The sequence below is a fragment of the Thunnus albacares genome, chromosome 6 (assembly GCF_914725855.1).
Source record: "Thunnus albacares chromosome 6, fThuAlb1.1, whole genome shotgun sequence".
Classification (NCBI taxonomy): domain Eukaryota; kingdom Metazoa; phylum Chordata; class Actinopteri; order Scombriformes; family Scombridae; genus Thunnus; species Thunnus albacares.
The window spans coordinates 33,895,662-33,902,836 of record NC_058111.1 but is presented as its reverse complement, the minus strand read 5'-3'; the positions used below and the strand labels follow the sequence as shown (position 1 = coordinate 33,902,836).

Below are 7,175 nucleotides of genomic sequence, written 5' to 3'. Positions count from 1 at the left end.
AAGTGAATAACAATACAGCACGAGTGCATATTCAGTGTTTGTACAAGTGGGGAAAAAAACATGGGAGACAAGGTAAAAACAAATAGAGTGTTGCATTAGTTCAGGCAGAGCACTTAAGTTGTGCTCGTCTTTATGTGCTGTATTTTTGGTATTGTTGGTACATTTTTAATGTTTATGTTAGGGATGCACGATATTGGATTTTTTGCCAATATCTGATATGCCGATATTTCCAACTCATTGTGGCCGATTGCCGATTGCCGATACCGATATATGCACATATTTTTTTCCAGCTGGCTGAGGAGACTATTATGTATACAAGCACAGATTGTACTAAGTATGTTCAAGAAAGACAACATATGAAGGAAGAACTTAGGAAGACTGGAGTTCAGGAGCTCAGCATTAAAACTTTAATGGACCTGTCAAGTGGGTGGAGCAGTAGAGTTTTCTTTGAATTCATTAGACAGATAGGATTAATGTGTAGAATATAATCTCTGGTCCACACTCCAGAGCAGAGGGTGGCGGTAATACACCTAATATGCTGGCTGCCAATCACTGTTATAAACCGAAAAGAAGCAGTCCCCCCCCCCCCAAACAAAGTGGTACATCCTGTCAGCCGAAGTGTTTCCTATCTGTGCAGCCGAACATAGCAGCTCCTCGTCGGACTGTTTCACCCCGACGGTCCCGGTGTTTCCTCCGCAGGCTCCACTTCACTCAAGCTGCCCGTCAGACCCGCTGCTTCTTCCCACTTTAACCCAAATAACAAACCAGAGTTCGGTGCTCTAGTTGGATCCACATGGAGAGCTGTGGCTAACGTTAGCTGGGAGGCTAGTGGAGTGTTAGCCGCAACATGACTGGAGGGAAGCACAGCCAGCTAGCCTCCTAGCTAACGTTAGCTCCGGCTTTCCATGTGGATCACTGAGCCCTGGTTTGTTATTCGGGTTAAAGTAGGAAGAAGCAGCTGGTCTGATGGGCAGCTTGAGTGATATGGAGCCTGCGGAGGAAGCACCGGGACCGTCAGGGTGACATAGTCCATCAAGGGAAGCACAGTCAGGCAGCGGAGGAGAAGGCGACATATCGCCCTCTCATGATCAGAATTCAGACATAATCAGGCAGAATTCGTTGATGCCGATATTTCATTTTAGAGCTTTTATCGGCCGATACCAATGACATACCTATAATATCATGCATCCCTAGTTTATGTATGTGTTTATTTAGGAGGGTATAGTTCTTGCAGCAGAAGCCTTGGATTCTTTAAAAACTCCCTCTAAGAGCAGAGCCTTTTTCACCAAATCTAACTGTGTAACCATTTGCTATAAATGGTCAAATCTTGACATCTCTGACTAAACTAAAGTCAAAGTTTTAGTGCATTAAGATGTTAAGGTAAAGTTAGATATTTTTTTGTATTATGCATGACTGCAGACGTATGTATGTGTGACTTTGTGTAGGGCAGTGTCGTTCCTGTTCATACTACATGTTACAATTGATTCATGCACATATGGACACATTCAGCACATGCAGCTGGAACATTTGTATGCTTCTACGCTCTGTGTGGCAACCCAGTCTCACATCAAAATGTATAATAGCTATGTTGGTCCACAGCACAAAACGTATTAGTTTCACAGTGGCTCAACGGCTCTAAAATTATGACATGCCAAGGTTTTTTTTTCCTTCTTTTCTTTTCTATTGGCCTGCGTCCACGTCGTGTGACTGTCAAGTTTCTGTCTGCTTAAAAAAAAAAAAAAGGGATGCCATTCCTTTTATTCTCTGTGGAAAATGCAATATTTTAAGATAGTTTTAGAATTAAAATGCATTTCTGGTGAGAAACATGCATTTTATGTCCATAATCTTCATTCAGTGAATGTATATGTTTAGTTTGTCTGTTTTTATGAAGATGCATTTTAATGCCAAAACTATCTTAAAATAAAGGAAAAAGACGTAGACATCTCACAATTCTAGAGTCGTTATTGTAAACCAAGTACATTTGTGCACTGGACCGACGTAGTTATTGAAGCTATTCAGCGAAGTTTCAGGAGCAAGACCACACTTCAACTATGCCACTTCTGGCATTCCTATAAATACCATCTCTTCTTCCGCTCTTGTATTCTGCGCTTTACACAGATGCAGTCTCTAATTTCTCAGAAACAAGCTCAAGCTACCACCAGATATTAGCCTTTTTGTCTCAGATTTCTTGACAGACAAAACCGCACTCCACGCCTAATTGCATTACATGCAGGCTTCAACTCCTCCTCATCTGCTGCTTCTCTATAGTCTGGGTTACTATCCATCACGGTGCGTCCTCCTCTTGATTCGGCTGTCTTTACATCCACAAATGGAGTCTGACATCAGAGACTGAACTGTCACCCACCTCCAACGATTCTTCGTCAACAATGATCACTGAACCTCCCGCGCTTCCGGATTCATTGCCAGAGCCAATCACCGCCAGAGTCGGCACGCATGACGTCACAGACCCACTGCTGCCTCCACAGCCACAACCTGCATCATCAGCATCTCCTGGTGGGGGCCATTTTGTATTTCTTTCTGTGCAGCAAACATCACCAATGCTTTTCTAGAAGCCTCAAGTTCCATCATAGTTACCAGCACTGGCTTGCCTTTTACTAATACAACTGATCTAACTTCAGTAAATTCTATCGTTATGTGCACCAGATTGCAAATTAATAACTAATCAAACGTCGTTTCAGCAACGTCTGTCGTTACTTGTACCAGGTTGCAAGTTACTAATCAAACTATAACGTCACTTTAATAACATTCATAATTACTGGCACCAGGTAGCCAGTTGCTAATTTATGTCACTTCAGTAAGGTCTATCGTTATTTTTATCAAGTCGCTAGTTACCATACAATTAATATAACTTCCCTTCAGTAATGTCTGCTGTTATGTACACTGGGTTGCTAAATACTATTATAAGTAACATCATATCAGTAACATCTATCGTTACATGCACTAGGTTGCAAGCTACTAATACAACTAATCTAACATCACTTCAGTAACATCTGCTGTTACATGCACCGGTTTGCAAGCTCCTGATACAACTCTAACATCATTTCAGTATTGTCTGCCGTTATGTGCACCGGGTTGCCAAATACTATTATAACTACTCTTACATCATAACAGAAACATCTATTGTTACGTGCACCGGGTTGCAAGTTAATAATGCAACTAATCTAACCTCACTTCAGTATCGTTTGCTGTTGTGTGCACCGGGTTGCAAGTTACTAATACTAACTCAAACCACTTCGGTAACATCTGCAGTTGCATGCACCAAATTGCAAGTTACTAATACAACTAATCTAACGTCACGTCAGTATTGTCTGCCGTTAAACGTACCATGTTGCAAGTTAATAATAGAACTTCATAACTTCCATCGTTATACGCACTTGTTTTCCAATTACCAATAAAACTGATCTAAAGTCATCTCAGTAATGTCTGCCGTTACAAGAATCGGGTTGCAAGTTTTATCAACAACAACACCAGCAGCTACATCATTCAGGGCAAATGACAGCGCCCCCCGCCATCCAGCTGCAGCAATCTCAACAGCCAGCCTTATCAGGGGAACCTGGCACTGGGATGCCAGCGCCCCCCTGCCGCCCACTTCCAGTTACCGCACCAGCCAACTGGAGTCAGGGCATCTGGCACCAGGATGCCAGCACCCTCTGCCGCCCGCTTCCAGCAACCTCAGCAGCCGGCTTTAGTCGGTACATCTGGCACCAGGATGCCAGCGCCCCACTCCCAGCAACCACAGCAGAAACGCCCGGACAACACCAGCTCTATATAGGTGCTGTTCTTTCTGCCAGTTTTTTGGGGGTTTCCATGGTAGCTGATGATTCTCCTCCAAATGGCCAACTGAGGTCACGCAGTTGCAGGAAATTCTTTAAAACATCTCCAGTTGTTCATGAGATCTACCCAGCGTCATTGCTTCACAACAAATACAGCATGACCTACCCATCGTTCGATCTCCCCACCGTGACAATTTCATTACCTACGCCCTGATTCTGTGATGGCCATCAAAACACATACCATCCATGTTTATCCGAGTGGCATCAACTCCTTCTCTAATCTCCTAATTGACAGCCGGGCCTTTGCACATGTGCTCCGAATGCACTGCCTCAACTCTCCACTCCAACCCGAGCAGCTACGCCTGCTTTTCAGACTTACCTTATTTCGCAGATGACACCATCTCCCTCTCTCTCAACCCAACCGGTCAAGGCAGATGGCCGCCCACCTAAAGCCTGGTTCTGTTTGAGGTTTATTCCCGTTAAAGGGGAGTTTTTCCTCACCACTGTCACCAAGTGCTTGCTCATGGGGGAATGTTGGGTCTCAGTAAATTAAGAGTATGGTCTTGACCTGCTCTATACAATACAACGCAGTCAGCAACCGGAGGAACTATGCATATCTATTGTTTTCCTAAATAAATCATCCAAACGCATCTTGTTGATGGTGTGGTCCTTGCTAGTGAATTGAAGCTATTCAGCAAACTTTCAGGAGCAGGGCCACACCTCAACTACGCCACTTCCAGCATTCCTATAAATACCACCTAACCCTCTCCTTTTCTTCCGCTCTTGTATGCTGCGCCCCTCCCCCCACCCTATTTCTCTCTTCCTGTTTCTTCATGATTCCTCCTGTCCTTCATAGGGTCCTGAGGGGGCTGCCCGGGTGCTGTGGTGGATTCCCCATAAGCTTCCCCACAACACAGTCAACAACCGGAAGAACTATGCATATCTATTGTTTTCCTTAATAAATCATCCAAACGCATCGTGTTGATAGTGGGGTCCTTGCTACCCCTTACTGGGTTGTCAACAGAGTTACATGAGCAGCTGACACAATTTAGTCAGGTGGATTCTCACAGGTACATGGATGAAGAAAGTATAAGGGTTGAAAGAAGAGAGTAACATGAGTTAAAAAAAAATACTAAGAATGGATGTTTGTTTTCTTTCCCTTTCATAAAATGTGGAACCACAGTTCCATCATGACAAAAAGATCAGGTTTGAGGTTTGGTGCCTGAGGGAAACTGGATGTTGTGAACATGGTGTCTTCAGCTATTAATTGGACCTTACTCTGTAGCATGGAAACAGAAATGGAACTGCTCTACAAGTGCCCCAGTGAAACATCTGAATCAGAGTAATCCCGCACTCTGATTATTGGCTATAATTGGATTATTACACACATGAAAACATAAACAATATTTTTTCCTCTTAGCAATAGTGTGAATCTCCAGCTGTGGGCAGAGAGGTCAGTCTGCAACAGAGAGTATATCAAGAGATACTTTTTCTATATATGAATCCTGATAAATACTTAAACTCACACACTCTGCAAGTGTCTTTCATTTCATTTCACAAATTTACACACAGAGTGCATGTTTAAAGACAACACAGAATGACAGAATAATGTGTGTGTATGGGAGTGGTTGTAGCAGTTTACTGTTCATCTGAGGTGAGGATAGCAACAATTTCAAACAGTGAAAAAGAGGCACCACTGCTGCAGAAATACACTTCAAAATTACTACTGTACAATGGAGGAAATTGTAGTTTAGACAAAAGCCAGGGAAAAGTGAGCATTCTGTCAATAAAGGGAGTGGTAATTACAGTAGAAAGAGGCAACTATCGCATCTAATCCTCCATCTCTAACCGACTGCCCAAATCCTCACTCTATCACACACACACGCACGCACACACACACACACACACACACACACACACACATATAAACACAAAGCTTCTCCCCCTGTAATAACAGTTTACGGAGCAACATTGTACAGCCACATAATAGCCATGTTATAATTTGCTCTAACAACTCTAATTATGCCTCTTATTGATTCAGGCACACATTTTAATAGGAGCAGCCACGCCTCTTGTATTACCAGCCATTGAAGGTGTTCAATGGTGAACATTTGAAGCTTCTCCACTCCTCTTCATCCCACATAGATGTGTCCTTGACAGTGTAATTTGTCGCTCTGATTCTGAGGCCACTGTAAACATCGCACAACAGTCATTTTAGCACTCAGAGACTTTGTCAAGCAGCAAAGGAGACAGGGAGAGATGCGACAACAAAAGGTAAAGAAAAGCTAGTTTATTGTTTACTGCGCCCAAATGGGTCAATCTCAGTGTTTTTCTGCGACAGCTCACCCCATTTTGTTTCTAATTGCAGTGGAGGATTTTGAGTCGAGGTCGCCGGAGAGGAGCAGTGGTAGACGTGTCTCTCCTGTTGCTGTACATTTACTCCTTTCCTCTCTGTGGTGCCTTCTTTATCTTTCTGTGGTAAATAACCAATTAAAATACGGCCTTCAAACTTTCAAAGCACCGTATTTCATTGTCAGTGGGTTTCTATACTGTATTGATTGATAGATTAAAAAACTCTCCTACAAAGTCTCCAGTCTCAAGAAAAGCAGATAAAACTATTGTTAACCTGTTTGTAGATACTGATGTTGACAGAACAGCTGTACCAACACTGACAACTACTGCCAATGTAGCATCTAAACGAGAGCTGAGTTGTATGTTGTCATTTATGACTGCTACCTGCCTTATTTGGTGAAACCTTTATGCAGCTGTTTTAATTACTGCAATATGAAAAAACAAACAAACAAAAAAAAAACAAAACATTTTAAGACCAATCTTTTAAATATGTCCAGTTTGATACATTTGATACATTTATGTGATATTCATGATGAAGAAAAACAGCTGTTGGAAACCAGTTTGGGTCTTGGGAATTCATAATGTTTGCTATTGAATGTATAATTGTTAAATGTGTGTGATTGGTGAAGTGTGGTGAAACATTTACCGTTGTTGGAGACACTCTCCATTGTCTGCAGTTGAGAAATGCTGATTTGCTTAGTTGGATCACTTTTGTCCAAGTTGACCTTTAATCACCTCAGTGGCAGAGAACAGGACTATATTAGAGGCCTTTATTTCTTATTCATTCTCAAATTATTTCTGCAAAGATATTTCACATTTAAAGTCCCACACTTTCCTGGTGGGCTTTTATTGTGACAAATCTACAGGAGGTGTTGAGTTTAGTTGGTATGAGCTTAAAGCCGATCAAAAAAAAAAGAAAGAAAAAAGAAACAGCAACAAGAGAGTGAAGGTTGGTATTAATAGGAATGCTGGAAGTGGTGTGGTTGAAGTGTGGCCCTGCTCCTGAAACTTAGATAAGCTTCAATTCAC

The 7,175-nt window shown here is 42.3% G+C and overlaps 1 long non-coding RNA gene across 1 annotated transcript; it reads left to right on the top strand.

Annotated features, from left to right (window-relative positions):
* The first annotated feature begins 1,043 nt into the window (after positions 1-1,043).
* On the top strand, positions 1,044-6,253 carry LOC122984163. Its single transcript, XR_006403844.1, has 3 exons — positions 1,044-1,380; positions 5,836-6,068; positions 6,163-6,253. It is a non-coding gene; the product is annotated as an uncharacterized LOC122984163 (long non-coding RNA).
* Positions 6,254-7,175: the final 922 nt, after the last annotated feature.